The sequence below is a fragment of the Salvelinus namaycush genome, chromosome 13 (genome assembly GCF_016432855.1).
Source record: "Salvelinus namaycush isolate Seneca chromosome 13, SaNama_1.0, whole genome shotgun sequence".
Classification (NCBI taxonomy): domain Eukaryota; kingdom Metazoa; phylum Chordata; class Actinopteri; order Salmoniformes; family Salmonidae; genus Salvelinus; species Salvelinus namaycush.
This window is the reverse complement of record NC_052319.1, coordinates 27,869,842-27,888,350: the sequence shown is the minus strand read 5'-3', so window position 1 is coordinate 27,888,350 and position 18,509 is coordinate 27,869,842.

The following is an 18,509-nucleotide window of genomic DNA, read 5'->3' as shown; positions in this document are numbered from 1 at the left end:
TATCTAGGGGTGGGCCAACCAGGGTTTCACAGCAGCACTGTGCCTTGGCAGGGAGGACTTCAGACATAGCTGGCCCACCCCTAGATGCAGTTGATAGGCAACCACTCTTATCAGCACCATGGGTCCAACAGCTCAACCCATGGATGGATTTCATTATCTTTACTTTATTTACATACAATTAATAAACGTCTAATAACATTGTATTTATCTATTAAAAGTCTGTTACTGTATGTAAGATTTCCAGTAATTTCAACCAATGAAGTGTGTGTTCTGTGTGCACAGTGTGTAATGTTGACTTCATGCTCTGTTTTACTAATTGGGTTGTTCTGGTGTTGCACAGCACTGAACATTGTGAGCCCAAACACATGTAATCCAGACAGTTCACTTTGCAACAACAGTTTTTCTCCTCTTGCCCACAGTATCTATATTCTAGGCCCATATTCAGCCAAACTGCAGGGCAGTGCAACAACCTCCAATATGACAAACTCAGCTTTGACACGCACAGATGTGTGTGTGTTTATTGTGACCATTCAGTGAGTGTGTGTGGTCTGCCTTGCTCCTGTATGTGTTTACCAGCTTTACACCATGTGGAGGGAATTCTCAGCCCAGCCCAAGGACACACGAGAAGAGGGAAAGAGGAGAGGACAGGGGAAGATGAAAGAAGGGAACAGGGGAAGAGGAGAGGAGAGCAGGGGACAGGGGACAGGGGAAAAGGAGGGGGACAGCGAAAGAGGAGGGGACAGGGGAAGAGGAGAGGAGAGCAGGGGACAGGGAAAGAGGAGGGGGACAGCGAAAGAGGAGGGGACAGGGGAAGAGGAGCGGAACAGGGAAAGAGGAAAGCAGGGGACAGGGGAAGAGGAGGGGGACAGCGAAAGAGGAAAGCAGGGGACAGGGGAAGAGGGAAAGAGGAGGGGACAGGGGAACAGGGAAAGAGGAGGGGACAGGGGAAGAGGAGAGGAGAGCAGGGGACATGGGAAGAGGAGGGGGACAGCGAAAGAGGAAAGCAGGGGACAGGGGAAGAGGAGAGGAGAGCAGGGGACAGGGAAAGAGGAGGGGACAGGGGAAGAGGAGAGGAGAGCAGGGGACAGGGAAAGAGGAGAGGGACAGCAAAAGAGGAAAGCAGGGGACAGGGGAAGAGGAGAGGAGAGCAGGGGACAGGGAAAGAGGAGGGGGACAGCAAAAGAGGAAAGCAGGGGACAGGGGAAGAGGAGTGGGACAGGGAAAGAGGAGGGGACAGGGGAAGAGGAGAGGAGAGGAGGGGACAGGGGAAAGGAGGTATGGGCAGAGAGAGAGGGTAGTAGAGGAGGGAGCAAGGGAAGTTAAAGGAGAAAAGGCAGCAAGGGGAGATGAGAGTAGGTGAACAGAGAGAGAGAGATTGGAGATTGGGGTCCTTTCATGCCTGCTCCTATGGGGATCCACTATATTGCTTGTCCCAGCCTACCAGCAACCCCTCGAGCAGCACTGAGGACCAATGACTCCTCTCGTGTACAGAGGCTGAAAGTGACCCAACACATTCACACACACAAACTCACACACACAAACTCACACACACACACACACACACTGTTTCCCAGGGCTCTAATCAATGGGAATGAGGATGGATCTCACAGTAACATACTGGGTTGTTATAATGCTAGTAGGACACTCTCACATAGTTTAACAGACTCGTACAATAGAACATTCCTTATACAGTCAATGCCTGGGGAAATCATCTCAATGGCAGTCTGAACATTGTCGAAGATGATGGTATGTTGGGCAAACAGAAACTCAACCCTGGTTATGTGGTGTCATCTTTCTCCCTGTAGTCCCTGTAGCCTTTGTTATCTCTTATCCATGGCTGGGTCAGACGTTTGATTTACTCTCTGACTGCTTTAACCCCATTCTAACCCATCTAACACTATGGAATGTGGCCAACTCTCTGATGGTTCTTTGTCATAGAAAACAAAATACCTTCAGGACAGGAGGTGTATTCTGTTATAGTTGACAATTATGAAGAAGTGGACACACACAGACCCAGCTGCACACACCTGCACACACACACATGCACGCAGACACTGTTGTTAGGAATGATTACATGCAGTGCTAATAACCTATTATACAATACAGTCCAGGCACCAGTGCAACCCCATCCTGACAGTAATTCCCTTTCCACTGCAAGACAACTTTACCCTCTGCATTAAACCATTTATTTCTAGAGAGAAACAGAGAAAATACCTGACCTAGTTTCAAACCTGTTTATATCCAACTTACATCTAAACAGGCCATCTCTCTCTCTCTCTCTACCTCTCTTGCTCTCTGCATTTAAGTATTCTGTGTATTTCAGAATTTTCAAATACACAGCTCAAACAAGTACTTTTATTTCAGTATTTGAATGATTGTTTGTGAAAAAACAAATTGTCTACCAAATTGTATTGGAGTGTCTTCAAATACTTCAAAAACAATTTTCAAATACCGGGGTTAAATGCATAAGAGTGTATTTGAGTATTTTCAAATACTTTTTAAGTGTATTTCCAAATACATAAAACTATTAAACTACTTGTCTTTTCAAATATCTGAATACTTATTTCAAATGTACTATATGTGAAAGTAATTGAGATATTTGAAAGAGTATTTAAACCCAGGTCTGACACACACACACACACACACACACACACACACACACACACACACACACACACACACACACACACACACACACACACACACACACACACACACACACACACACACACACACACACACACACTCAACATACAGATCTTAGATACAACTAGATGATGCTCTCAGAGTCCTATCTAGCACTGCAATCAGGAAGGAGGGAAGGCTTTCTCAGCGTCTGCCTGCTGCACTGTTTGAGCTAATCTTATTCATCATGTCTCTGTGTGCTGCTCTCCTTGCCACTCTCCCCAGGCCCTGTATGGTAGGCTCCTGTAGTGCTACTCTGCTCTGGTGCTGAATAAGAGATGACACATACAGCTCCAGCTTTTACATGCTGCCGTTTTATTCTGTCTCTGAGTGTTTTGGTGTCCTGGGTTCAACCTGCCGCACTACCACACTGGCTCTGCATCCCACTACGCCACCAACCTCGCCAGATCAGGATGGTACGAAGCTACTATGCTACAGCAATACATACATACATTGATTGGTGTATATGTGTATGATCATTTCTTTTAATAATTTACTTGTATTCACTTTCTGAATTGACAACTGAATTAACCCCATGAAAGCCTTGAAGAGAGCCAGAAGGAGAAGGGGAACAAGGGCGAAGAGAGAAGGAGGCGGCGGGAGAAATGGGAAAGGAACAATGTACGTGTGTATCAGGTGCAGTGGTGGAAAAAGTATCCAATTGTCATACTTGAGTAAAAGTAAAGATACCTTACAGTTTTTTTCAATTGCTAACATGCATTAGTCAAAACTGAAGTCACATTATCAAAACTCTTCACACAGTCAGTGAAACAGAAGTGTATGTGTACCAAACTGTGAATCATTTTTCATTGCTTTCACACAAAATGCATTCAATGACCACATTCCCCCTGAAATCCATAAACTCTTTTCTCATTCACACTCCACCACCTGCAGAACTATATATTTGCAGCACATGTTTTCAAATGCTAACACAAAACTGTTAAAAACACATTCAAAACAGAATGATGGCAAATGTTGTGCATTTCTTCAGTAACCAGATTGAAACATCTAGAAAATCTCAGCAGAATATTTAATCATTGAAAACACATCTGATTGCAGTTTCAGCTGAAAGCTTACCCAAGTGTCCTGTTTTTAGTCTCGTTACCAAACAGACAAAAGAGGATGGCTTCAGAATGACTTAGTTTGGAAACATGGATCAAGGAAGACAGGTTGGTGGGGAAAGAAGAGTGGTAGGAAGAGGGAAAATGCATGGAGGACAAAGGAGAGGAAGACCAAGAGCGGTGGTCTCTGATGAGATAAGGGCCACAATTATTGACCATGTTGTAAACCATGGTCTCTCTTTGAGAGAGGACGGTTTAAGGGTGCAACCAAATCTGCAGCGTTCAACAGTTGCATCAATAGTACGAATTTTCTGGCAAAACAACAGGTGAGATGTGCATTCTTCAACGATAATTTAACTACATATTACAGTACAATACAGTATGTTCACATTTTTACATGTACTGACATTTTGAAATATATTGATTGTTTTGTGTTTTGCAATAAAACTGTGGGAAATTTGGGACAGAGTGCTGGCAGACAATATCACTTTTGGGAATGTGAAAACGGTCAGCACAACGACAACCAGAGTCCTAGAGGAACATAAAATAAGGATGAAGCAGTTTGAGAGAAACGGTGAATGTGTGAAAGAACTCCGGTATCAATATGTCCAGGTAAGACGTCTGTTCAATAACCAAACAGGGTACATACACAGCTATGCATAATGTAAATTACTGTAAAACTGTGTATTTACTGTATTTTAGAGAGTAGTGGAGATGGAAGCCAGGCAAACTGCACATACATTCATCTTTGTGGATGAAGCTGGTGTCATGACTTTCGCCGAAGTCGGTTCCTCTCCTTGTTCGGGCGGCGTTTGGCGGTCGACATCACTGGTCTTCTAGCCATCGCCGATCCACCTTTCATTTTCCATTTGTTTTGTCTTGTCTTCCTGCACACCTGGTTTACATCTCCTACTAATTTACATGTGTATTTATCCCTCTGTTCTCTCCATGTCTGTGTGGGGTATTGTTTATTTGTCAAGGTTGGCACGTTTCCGGCTGGTTTGCGCCGGGTTTTGTTTTATACCCGTGCTTTGTGGCAGCCGATACTTTGTACTTGGGTTTTGTACTTTGTGCTGCCTCACTTGTTCTTTGGGCACTTGTTTTGTGACACGGTTGCGTTCTGTATTATGATTGCCTAAGTAAAGTGCTTGTCCATTCATCTCTGCTCTCCTGCGCCTGACTTCCATGCACCAGCTACACCCACCACTGACAGCTGGATTCAACCTGGCAAAAACTTACCGCAGGAGAAGAAATGTGATTGGACAGAGAGCAACCGTAGATGTCCGAGGCCAGAGAGGAGCTAACATCACAATGTGTGCATCACTGTCCAATTATGGTTTGCTGTTACACAAACCACTCATTGGCCCCTACAATACAGAGGCTACTTTATTTTCTGGTTGACCTGCATAATCGACTTGTGCCAGCGGAGGAGAGAGGGACAAGAAACTCCCCTACCTTCGTTGTTGTGTGAGATAATGTGGCATTCCACCACTCTGCTGCAGTCAGACTGGTTTGCTGCACATCCCAGGATGTCAGTACTATTCCTGCCTCCATACTCCCCCTTCCTAAACCCCATAGAGGAGTTTCTCTGCGTGGAGGTGGAAGGTTTATAACCACCATCCACATGACCAGATGTCCTTACTGAATGCTATGAATGCGGGATGTGGAGACACTTCTCCTGAAGACTGCCAGGGTTGGATTAGACATTCCAGAAGATACTTTCCAAGATGCATCGCCAGAGGAGACATAAGATGTGATGTTGATGAGAACTTGTGACCAAATGCAGGAGAGAGGGAGAACTAGAACCCTCACAGTACTGTACAGTATGAGTGATTATACTATACATGTTGATGAGAACTAGAACCCTCACAGTACTGTACAGTATGAGTGATTATACTACATGTTGATGAGAACTAGAATCCTCACAGTACTGTACAGTATGAGTGATTATACTATACATGTTGATGAGAACTAGAACCCTCACAGTACTGTACAGTATGAGTGATTATACTATACATGTTGATGAGAACTAGAACCCTCACAGTACTGTACAGTATGAGTAATTATACTACATGTTGATGAGAACTAGAACCCTCACAGTACTGTCCAGTATGAGTGATTATACTATACACGTTGATGAGAACTAGAACCCTCACAGTACTGTACAGTATGAGTGATTATACTATACATGTTGTTGATGTTATTTAAATGTATTATTATTGCAGCCCTGAAATTTCAGGAATTTGTTTTTTCTTTCAACTTTTTATTTTTCACAAGTAAATTACTACATGCAAAGATACAGAAAAAATAAAGGCTATTGAAGCATATTGCTGCTTTTCTGATTCATTCTTGTGACATATACTTTAGTACAGTCAATAAAGTGAAAAGGTGTTAATCTATTCTATAATGCTGATAATACTGATTTATGTGAAAAATCATTCAAACTTCAAAGAGAAAACTTCATCATTTATGTAATGCTCCCTGTTAGTGTCAGTGTGTTATGAGTGACAATGTATGCTTTCTGAGTGAGAATTGTTGCCAGTGTTATGGTCGAACGAGCTTATTTTGAGACATGTATGAAGTGTTTTGGTGGTTTGAGTGAGTTTTGGAGGTGAGATTAACTGTTTGGCCAAGATGCATGTTGGTAATGCAGACTGTGACGAGTTTTGAAAAAGTGGCTTCAGTATTGACCGATGCTTGTTAGCAATTGAAAAAAACTGTATTAGAAAATTACTAAAGTTAAAGTGAAAGTCACCCTGTAAAATACTACTTGAGTAAAAGTCTAAAAGTATTTGGTTCTAAATATACTTAAGTATCAAAAGTAAATGTAATTGCTAAAATATACTTGAAAGTATAAAAAGTATAAAGTATAAATCATTTCAAATTCCTTATATTAAGCAAACCAGACGGCACCATTTTCTTGTTTTTTTTACTAACAGATAACCAGGGGCACGCTCCATCACTCAAACATCATTTACACACGAAGCATTTGTGTTTAGTGAGTCCTCCAGATCAGAGGCAGTAGGGATTACCAGGGATGTTCTCTTGATAAGTGTGTGAATTGGACCATTTTCCTGTCCTGCTATCCAATCAAAATGTAACGAGTACTTTTGGGTGTCAGGGAAAATGTATGGAGTAAAAAGTACATTATTTTCTTTAGGAATGTAGTGAAGTAAAAGTAAAAGTAGTCAAAAATATAAATAGTAAAGTACTTAAGTAGGACTTTAAAGTATTTTTACGAAGTACTTTACACCACTGGTAAGGTGTGTGTCAGGTATGACACACATTGTTGTGGTTCTGGCATGGGCCTGCTTTTAATTCCTACAGCTCTCTTTATGTACAGTCCTTTTCAACAGGACACAACTTGTTATTGTCCCTCTTCACAAGAAACTCAACCACATCCTAAGCTAGGGCACCACTTCTAACCACTGCACCTGCAGGCACAGCCACCCAATGTGGCAACATCCTTGTTTGATACAATATTCATCTAACTTGGAAACCAGCAACCTTTCTGCACAGCCAGATATCCCGAGCGAACCCACAGTCTTTCTTCCACCGTCTCTTGACAGATACAGCTGGGACGCAGCAGGCTAGTGAAGAGAAGGGAAGCAGCAGCAGATATATAGGTCAGAAGTGGAAAGTGGCCCAAGCGTTTTCGTCAGACCCACTCCCCTCCCCAGCTTTCTCCCTGGGGTGTCTCTCTGCTGTTGATTGTTCCCTCTCATGGGCTACGCTGGCTGGGGCTGGCTGGCTGGCTGGGGCTGGCTGGCTGGGGCTGACTGACTGGACTAGAGCTGGGGCTGTGACTGGACTAGAGCTGGGGCTGACTGACTGGACTAGAGCTGGGGCTGACTGACTGGACTAGAGCTGGGGCTGACTGACTGGACTAGACCTGGGGCTGACTGACTGGACTAGAGCTGGGGCTGTGACTGGACTAGAGATGGGGCTGACTGACTGGACTAGAGCTGGGGCTGACTGACTGGACTAGAGCTGGAGCTGACTGACTGGACTAGAGCTGGGGCTGACTGACTGGACTAGAGCTGGGGCTGACTGACTGGACTAGAGCTGGGGTTGACTGACTGGACTAGAGATGTGGCTGACTGACTGGACTAGAGATAGGGCTGACTGACTGGACTAGAGATGGGGCTGACTGACTGGACTAGAGATGTGGCTGACTGACTGGACTAGAGATGGGGCTGACTGACTGGACTAGAGATGGGGCTGACTGACTGGACTAGAGATGGGGCTGACTGACTGGACTAGAGATGGGGCTGACTGACTGGACTAGAGATGGGGCTGACTGACTGGACTAGAGATGGGGCTGACTGACTGGACTAGAGCTGGGGCTGACTGACTGGACTAGAGCTGGGGCTGACTGACTGGACTAGAGCTGGGGCTGACTGACTGGACTAGAGATGGGGCTGACTGACTGGACTAGAGATGGGGCTGCAACCACACACAGCTCTCTACCCTCACATGCATGTATGCACTTTGTTAACAATAGCGCACTTAAGCAAGCACACAAACACCAACAGTATGACAGCTGACAGACAAGACAGGCAATCCTAGTTAATGGAGGGCTGCTAGCGACAGAGTGACACTTTTAACAATGTTATTGTTATGGTACCATCAATTATAAGCCTATTCTGTTGTTGACCCTGTCTGGATGACAAAGAGGAATGTGGCTCATCTTAAAAGACAGCACATGTGGACTCATACACAGGCATGCATACACACCCTTGACCCAGTGGCCCCAGACCATTTGACTGAAGTTCACCTGAAGACACCAGTCACACAAGGACATGAGGGGAAAGAAAAGGGTGAGAGGAGAAAGAGGGTAGGAGAAAAAAACACTCTCAGAAAGGAAAACAGGACATGGGCCAAAGATGAAAGAGGGTAGAGGCAGCAAGGCCTCTGAATTCTAAGCTTTTACAACACAAGTTTTAAACAAGTGTCTGTAGGGCAGGTAACAAGGCGTGGGGATCACAGGCTGAGAGAGAGAAAGATCATTTCACTTGCTTTGGCAATGTTAAGATATGTTCCCCATGCCAATAAAGCCCTTTGAATTTAATTGAGAATAAGACAGACTAGCCCCTCTGGTTGTGGCTGCAGCAGACACGTCTCTCTCTCTCTCTCTTTCTCTCACTCTCTCCCTCCCTCCCTCCCCTCTCTCTCTCTTTCTCTCTCCCTTCACATGTAACTTATCAAATCACATTTGATTTGTCACATGCTTGTTCAACAATAGGTGTAGATTAACAGTGAAATGCCTACTTACGGCCATTCCCAACTAAGCAGAGAGAAAAAGGAGAAATTATAGAAAATTAATAACACAAGGAATAAATACACAATGAGTCATGATAACTTGGCTATATACACCTGGTAACAGGACCGAGTCGATGTGCAGGAATACGAGGTAATTGAGGTAGATATGTACATACAGGCAGGGGTAGAGTGACTAGGCAACAGGATAGATATTACAGAAGCATTGAATGAGTCAAACGAGTTAGTGTATAAAGGGTCAATGCAGATAGTCTGGGTAGCTATGTGGTTAACTATTTAATAGTCTTATGGCTTAGAGGTAGAAGCTGTTCATGGTCCTGTTGGTTCCATACTTGGTGCATCAGTAACGCTTGAGTAATAGGCTTGAAATGAAACTTCAGTTCAGTTGAATGTAGTATTGATCCCAAAGAATACAGTGTACCAGACAGGACACACACATCATGCAGGCACGTGTGCACGGATGGACACACACACACACACACACACACACACACACACACACACACACACACACACACACACACACACACACACACACACACACACACACACACACACACACACACATACACACACACACACACACACACACACACACACACACACACACACACACACACACACACACACACACACACACACACACACACACACACACACACACACACACACACACATACACACACAGAGAAAGAGAGGAGAGAGGGGTGGGGTGTTTTGGAGGGCGATTGAGGTCAGAGATATGGAGACAGGGTAGAGGAGATCAGTGTAATATTAGTAGAGTCAGCTACTTATTCACTGGTTACTGATTAACTATATTCCCCCAGCCAGTGGCTGAATCAACAGGTGTCTGCTGCAGCCACAACCAGAGGAGCTAGTCTGTCTAGTCTCTCTCACAGCTGGAATCAATATTTAATAACAGGAGAAAACACTGAATCAGTCTACAGCTACTCCTTAGAATAACTGCCTGTTTTTAGACTGCCACTAAAAGAGTGAGAGAGAGAGAGAGGGAGAGAGAGAGAGGGAGAGAGAGAGAGGGAGAGAGAGAGAGCGAGCGAGAGAAAGAGAGAGAGAGAGGGAGAGGAGGAGGAGAGACGAGGGTGAGAGAGAGAGGGCGAGAGCGAGGAGGAGAGATGAGGTTGAGAGAAAAAAAGGGGGAGAGAGTGAGAAGGATAGATGAGGTTGAGAGAGAAAAAGGGGGAGAGAGCGAGAGGATAGATGAGGTTGAGAGAGAAAAAGGGGGAGAGAGCGAGAAGGATAGATGAGGTTGAGAGAGAAAAAGGGGGAGAGAGCGAGAAGGATAGATGAGGTTGAGAGAGAAAAAGGGGGAGAGAGCGAGAAGGATAGATGAGGTTGAGAGAGAAAAAGGGGGAGAGAGCGAGAGGATAGATGAGGATGAGAGAAAGTGGTTAGCAGCAGTACTTCGCCATTTGAGCAGAAGCAGGGGCTCAGAGACTATAATCAGCTAATGGTGAGAGGGAGAGAGAGAGACAGAGTGAGCGGTGGTGGCGACAGTGAGAGAGAGGGGGGAAGAGAGTGAAAGAGAGAGAGTGGGAGAGACAGAGAGAGGGGGAGAGAGAGAGAGATGTACACTACTGATGTACTACACTGTACATAGGCAATAATATAACATTGTAAATCTCTATAGTTATTTAAGTGTAATGTTTACTGTTTATTTCAGATGTTTTATTTCCTTTTTGTTATAGTCTATTTCACTTGTTTTGGCAATGTAAACACGTTTCCCTTATCAATAAAGCCCTTTGAAATGAATTGAGAGATCGGGGGGGGGACGGAAGGGAGGGGGGGGGGGAGTGAGAGACAACAGACAACAAATTCCAATTGGCTATACTTAAACTCTTTAACATCATCCTTAACTCTGGCATCTTCCCCAATATTTGGAACCAAGGACTGATCACCCCAATCCACAAAAGTGGAGACAAATTTGTCCTCAATAACCACCGTGGAATATGCATCAAAAGCAACCTTGGGAAAATCCTCTGCATTATCATTAACAGCAAATGTCAAATTGGCGTTTTACCAAATTATCATACGACAGACCACGTATTCACCCTGCACACCCCAATTGACAAGCAAACAAACCAAAACAAAGGCAAAGTCTTCTCATGCATTGCTGATTTCAAAAAATTATTTGACTCAATTTGGCATGAGGGTCTGCAATACAAATTGATGGAAAGGGGTGTTGGGGGAAAAATATACAACATTATAAAATCCATGTACACAAACAACAAGTGTGCGGTTAAAATAGGCAAGAAACACACACATTTCTTCCCACATGGCCATGGGGTGATACAGGGATGCAGCTTAAGCCCCACCCTCTTCAACATATATATCAACGAACTGGCTAGGGCACTAAAACAGTCTGCAGCACCCGGCCTCACCCTACTAGAATCTGAAGTCAAATGTCTATTGTTGGCTGATGATCTGGTGCTTCTGTCACCAACCAAGGAGGGCCTACAGCAGCAAGTAGATCTTCTGCACAGATTCTGCCAGACCTGGGCCCTGGCAGTAAATCTCAGTAAGACAAAAATAATTGTATTCCAAAAAAGGTCTAGTCGCCAGGAACACAAATACAAATTCCATCTAGACACAGTTGACATAGAACACACAAAAAACGATACATACCTTGGCCTAAACATCAGCGCCAGAGGTAACTTCCACAGAGCTGTGAACGATCTGAGAGACAAGGCAAGAAGGGCCTTCTATGCTATCAAAAGGAACATAAAATTTGACATACCAATTAGGATCTGGCTAAAAATACTTAGAATCAGTTATAGGACCCATTGTCCTTTATGGTTGTGAGGTATGGGGTCCGCTCACCAACCAAGAATTCACAAAATGGAACAAACACGAAATTGAGACTCTGCATGCAGAAATCTGTAAAAAATATCCTCCGTGTACAACGTAAAACACCAAATAATGCATGCAGAGCAGAATTAGGCCGATACCCACTAGTTATCAAAATCTAGAAAAGAGCCGTTAAATTCTACAACCACCTTAAAGGAAGCAATTCCCAAACCTTCCATAACAAAGCCATCACCTACAGAGAGATGAACCTGGAGAAGAGTCCCCTAAGCAAGCTGGTCCTGGGGCTTTGTTCACAAACACAAACAGACCCCACACAGCCACAGGACAGCAACACAATTAGACCCAACCAAATCATGAGAAAACAAAAAGATAATTACTTGACACATTGGAAAGTATTAACAAAAAAACTGAGCAAACTAGAATGATATTTTGCCCTAAACAGAGAGTACACAGTGGCAAAATACCTGACCACTGTAACTGACCAAAACTTAAGGAAAGCTTCGACTATGTACAGACTCAGTGAGCATAGCCTTGCTATTGAGAAAGGCCTCCGTAGGCAGACCTGGCTCTCAAGAGAAGACAGGCTATGTGTGCACTGCCCACAAAATGTTGTGCAAACTGAGCTGCACTTCCTAACCTCCTACCAAATGTGTGACCATATTAGAGACACATATTTCCCTCAGATTACACAGATCCACAAAGAATTTGAAAGCAAATCCGATTTTGATAAACTCCCATATCTAATGGGTGAAATACCACAGTGTGCCATCACAGCAGCAAGATTTGTGACCTGTTGCCACAAGAAAAGGGCAACCAGTGAAGAACAAACACCATTGTAAATACAACCCCTATTTATGTTTATTTATTTTCCCTTTTGTACTTTAACCATTTACACATCGTTACAACACCGTATATAGACATAATATGACATTTGTAATGGGTTTATTATTTTGGAACTTCTATGAGTGTAATGTTTACTGTTCATTTTTATTGTTTATTTTACTTTTGTATATTATCTACATCACTTGCTTTGGCAATGTTAAGATATGTTTCCCATGCCAATAAAGCCCCTTGAATTGAATTGAATTGAATTGAGAGGGAGAGCGAGCGGGCGAGAGCGAGATAGCGAGAGAGAGAGAGATAGCACAGAGCAGCAGAGGTGGAGAGGAATAGAGGATCCTAGGGGGACAGAGAGAGAGAGATAGCACAGAGCAGCAGAGGTGGAGAGGAATAGAGGATCCTAGGGGGACAGAGAGAGTGGTACACCCTGGTTTTGGGGCACCGGTTGGTTTTGGGTCTCTGCTTTTAACTCTCTTTGTCCAGTGATTAACCGTCTCACTCTCTCTTTGTCCAGAACTTCTAGTGGTTCTGTAGGGTATTCTGAGCTCATACGAATCCCTGATCCGACAAGGTGAAAAATATGTTGACGTGCCCTTGAGCAAGGCACTTAACCCTAATTGGTCCTGTAATTCGCTCTGGATTAGATCGTCTCCTAAATGATGACTATAAAGGTATATGTAAATATGCACACACACACACACACACACACACACACACACACACACACACACACACACACACACACACACACACACACACACACACACACACACACACACACACACACACACACACACACACACACATGGCTATGTCTTACTATACTTGTGGAGGACTTTTTGGGGACCAACAATTGATTCCCATTTTCCCTAACTCCTAACCCTAAACCTAACCACTAAACCCTAAACCTAATTCTAACCCTAAAATTTGATTTGATTTGAAACACACACACTGGCTCACACACACACACACACACACACACACACACACACACACACACACACACACACACACACACACACACACACACACACACACACACACACACACACACACACACACACACACACACACACCCACAGCTCAGCTCATATTGTCCACACTGCAGTGCATTACAAAACAACAGCGCTGCATTCACTGTTTTAGCTGCTAACCTTTACAGGGACAAAGCAGCATTGGATAATAGAACCACAATGACCACAGTTCTGAAAACCCCAGAGAACACAAGAATGAGGTACACATAGGCTGATGCACACACACACACAAACACACACACAAACACACAGGGATTTCTGAGTTCAGCAAGATGTGACATGCACTCAAATGTTGAAATACGTGCACAAAAGCACACAGCACTATATGGAAGGATGAAGCTTGCACTTGCTGTGTGCCTCTCTCCCCCTCTTTCCTCCCTCTATCACTCTATCGAGGGTGAGTGTCAGTATAATGCTGTATAACTCTCTGCTACTTTGTTGTTCCTCCCTCAGTAAGGCATGACATGACCTCCTTTGTACTTGTGTTAACAAAATCATTCCTCTCTCTGTTTTCACTGTATATCTCCTCCCTTCTCTCTCTCTGTATCTCTACTCCGCCCCTTTCTCTCTTGTAGTAGCATCCAAATCAAATCAAAAGTTGTGGCGGGACACAATGCAAATAGTCCGGGTAGCCATTTGATTACCTGTTCAGGAGTCTTATGGCTTGGGGGTTAAAGCTGTTGAGAAGCCTTTTGGTCCTAGACTTGGTACTGCTTGCCGTGCGGTAGCAGAGAGAACAGTCTATGACTAGGGTGGCTGAGGTCTTTGACAATTTTTAGGGCCTTCCTCTGACACCGCCTGGTATAGAGGTCCTGATTGGCAGGGAGCTTGGCCCCAGTGATGTACTGGGCCGTACGCACTACCCTCTGTAGTGCCTTGCGGTCAGAGGCCGAGCAGGTGCCATACCAGGCAGTGACGCAACCAGTCAGGATGCTCTCGATGTTGCAGCTGTAGAACCTTTTGAGGATCTGAAGACCCATGCCAAATCTTTTCAGTCTCCTGAGGGGGAATAGGTTTTGTCGTGCCCTTCCTCTCTTGTATCAAATATGCTTAGTTGGAATGACTGGTAAAGGATCCAGCTTTGTTTGAGATGTTACAGTGCCCTCCTGTAACGGAAGGTTTTAACTGTATAAAGGCCTAGTCTAGTTTTAAAAACTGTTGATTTATTGGTGTTTTTAGAATGGAGGCTTTGATGATGATGTGGTTAGAGCGTTGGACTAGTAACCAAAAGGTTGCAAGTTCAAATCGACAAGGTACAAATCTGTCGTTCTGCCCCTGTTATAAAATAAGAATTTGTTCTTAACTGACTTGCCTAGTTAAATAAAGGTAAAATAAAACTTATCAATTTGTAACAGCGCAACACAGACTCCCAACCCTGCTGTCTGCAATAACATCATTATTTCTGCAATGCTTTCCTGTCACTCTGTGTCTGTGTGTAGATGTACAGTACTAGTCAAAAGTTTGGACACACCTATTCATTCATTATAGAATAATAGTGAAGACATCAAAACTATGAAATAACACATATGGAATCATGTAGTAACCAAAAAAGTGTTAAACAAATCAAAATATATTTTATCTTTGAGATTGCGCAGCAGTAAGACATGTTTTTTTTCGTCCCATGTAAATATTGTATTTTTCAGGGTTTTACGTATACATTTCATTATATTTTAATCTCTTTTTTCCATTTTCAAATTAAATTTACCTACCTGCAACCCGCCTCATCCAATGTGATATGGATCTGCTATTTTTTTAGACCTTCTAACTGGAACCTACATCAGCAGCTAGCCAGCTAATTAGCTACTAGCAATTTAGTCATTGTTAGCCACTGCTAGCGGTCTTTACCTTTAGCTCGGACTCCAGCCGCTTTAGCCCAGATAGCCAGGATAATACCTGCCAGTCTGCACAGCGCAATATCAGCCCTGAGCATATCGGACTGCTTTTTTCCCCACTACATCACCGGATTACTGCCTTAAGCTCTGGATCAAGCTAGCTAGTTGCTACCGAGTGGCTATTGTGGCTAACGCCCTTGTCCAGAAGCATGCACCAGTTAGCCTCGAGCTAGCCTCGAGCTAGGCCCATCTCCCAGCTAGCAAACGAAGTACACCAACTATAATACCTCTCTTGCCAATTGGCCCGGACCCTTTGTCGATACGGAGCCCCGTCGATCCATCGCGACTGGTCTGCTGGTCTGCTGACGTAATTTGGCCATGTGCTCTCAACCGGCCTCTGCGTAATGGATGTTGGTGATGATCCATCTGTTATCCCCGGCCCGCTAGCTTCCTGAACGTCGTGTCTCCTGATCGTCTAGCGTAGTAATCGACTACCGAACGGCTCCCTGTTTTCATCTATTGCTGCTCATTGGACCCTATGATCACTCGGCTACATAGCTGATGCCTGCTGGACTGTTCATTAACACGGTACTTCATTTTGTTTATCTGTCGGCCCCAGCCTTGAACTCAGACCCTATGTGTAGCTAACTGACCCTCTCTGCCCATTCATCGCCATTTACCTGTTGTTGTTGTCCTAGCTGTTTACCCTGCTGTTGTTGTCTCACCCGTTGTTGTCTTAGCTCTCCCAATCAACACCTGTAATTGCTTTATGCCTTTCTCTAATGTCAATATGCCTTATATACTGTTGTTTAGGGCAGCTCTCATTGTTTTATTTTACTGCGGAGCCCCTAGTCCTGCTCAACATGCCTCAGATAGCCCCCTTGTCCCACCCCCCACACATGTGGAGACCACACCTAGCTTAACTGGCGCCTCCAGAGATGCAACCTCTCTCGTCACTCAATGCCTAGGTTTACCCCCACTGTACTCGCATCCTACCATACCCTTGTCTGTACACTATGCCCTGAATCTATCCTACCACAACCAGAAATCTGCTCCTTTTATTCTCTGTTCCCAAAGCACCAGACAACCAGTTCTTATAGCCTTTAGCCGTACTCTCATCCTACTCCTCATCTGTTCATCTGGTGATGTAGAGGTTAACCCAGGCCCTGTGTGTCCCCAGGCGCTCTCATTTGTTGACTTCTGCAACCGTAAAAGCCTTGGGTTCATGCATGTTAACATCAAAAGCCTCCTCCCTAAGTTTGCTTTTTTAACTGCTTTAGCACACTCCGCCAACCCTGATGTCATAGCCGTGTCTGAATCCTGGCTTAGGAAGACCACCAAAAATGCTGAAATTTCCATCTCCAATTACAACATTTTCCATCAAGACAGAACTGCTAGAGGGGGCGGAATTGTAATCTACTGTAGAGATAGCCTGCAGAGTTCTGTCATACTAATCAAATAAAATTACATTTTATTTGTCACATACACATGGTTAGCAGATGTTAATGCGAGTGTAGCGAAATGCTTGCAAAGAAATAATACATAAAAAAAACAAAATACTGCATAGTTTCCTAGGAACGCTAAGCGAGGCGGCCATCTCTGTCGGCGCCGGAACAAGATCTATGTCCAAACAGTTTGAGCTTCTACTTTTAGAGATCCATCTCTCCAGAAATAAGTCCCTCACTGTTGCCGCTTGTTATAGACCCTCCTCAGCTCCCAGCTGTGCCCTGGACACCATATGTGAATTGATTGCCCCCCATCTATCGTCAGAGTTCGTACCGCTAGGTGACCTAAATAGCGATATGCTTAACACCCCGGCCGTCCTACAATCTAAGCTAGATGCCCTCAATCTCACACAAATTATCAAGGGACCTACAAGGTACAACCCCAAATCCGTAAACATGGGCACCATCATAGATATCATCCTGATATCTTGCCCTCTAAATACACCTCTGCTGTTTTCAACCAGGATCTCAGCGATCACTGCCTCATTGCCTACGTCCGTTATGGATCCACCCCTCATCACTGTCAAACACTCCCTAAAACACTTCTGCGAGCAGGCCTTTCTAATCGACCTGGTCTGGGTATCCTGGAAGGATATTGACCTCATCCCATCAGTAGAGGATGCTTGGTTGTTCTTTAGAAGTGCTTTCCTCACCATCTTAAATAAGCATGCCCCATTCAAAAAATGTTGAACTAAGAACAGATATAGCCCTTGGTTCACTCCAGACTTGACTGCCCTTGACCAGCACAAAAACACCCTGTGGCGTACTGCACTAGCTTCGAATAGTCCACGTGATATGCAACTTTTCATGGAAGTCAGGAACCAATACACACATTCAGTTAGGAAAGGAAATGCTAGCTTTTTCAAACAGATATCTGCATTCTGCAGCACTAATTCCAAAAAGTTTTGGGATACTGTAAATTCCATGGAGAATAAGAGCACCTCCTCCCAGCTGCCCACTGCACTGAGACTAGGAAACACTGTCACCACTGATAAATCAATGATAATCGAGAATTTCAATAAGCATTTCTCTACGGCTGGCCATGCTTTCCACCTGGCTACACCAACTCCGGCCAACAGCGTTGCACCCCCCGCAGCAACTTGCCCAAGCCCCCCCACTTCTCCTTCACCCAATACAGAAAGCTGATGCTCTGAAAGAGCTGCAAAATCTGGATCCCTACAAATCAGCTGGGCTAGACAATCTGGACCCTCTCTTCCTAAAATTATCAGCCACCATTGTTGCAACCCCTATTACCAGTCTGTTCAACCTCTCTTTCGTATCATCTGAGATTCCTAAAGATTGGAAAGCAGCCGCGGTCATCCCCCCCTTCAAAGGGGGAGACACTCTAGACCCAAACTATTACAGACCTATATCCATCCTGCTCTGCCTTTCTAAAATCTTCGAAAGCCAAGTGAACAAACAGATAACTGATCATTTCGAATCCCA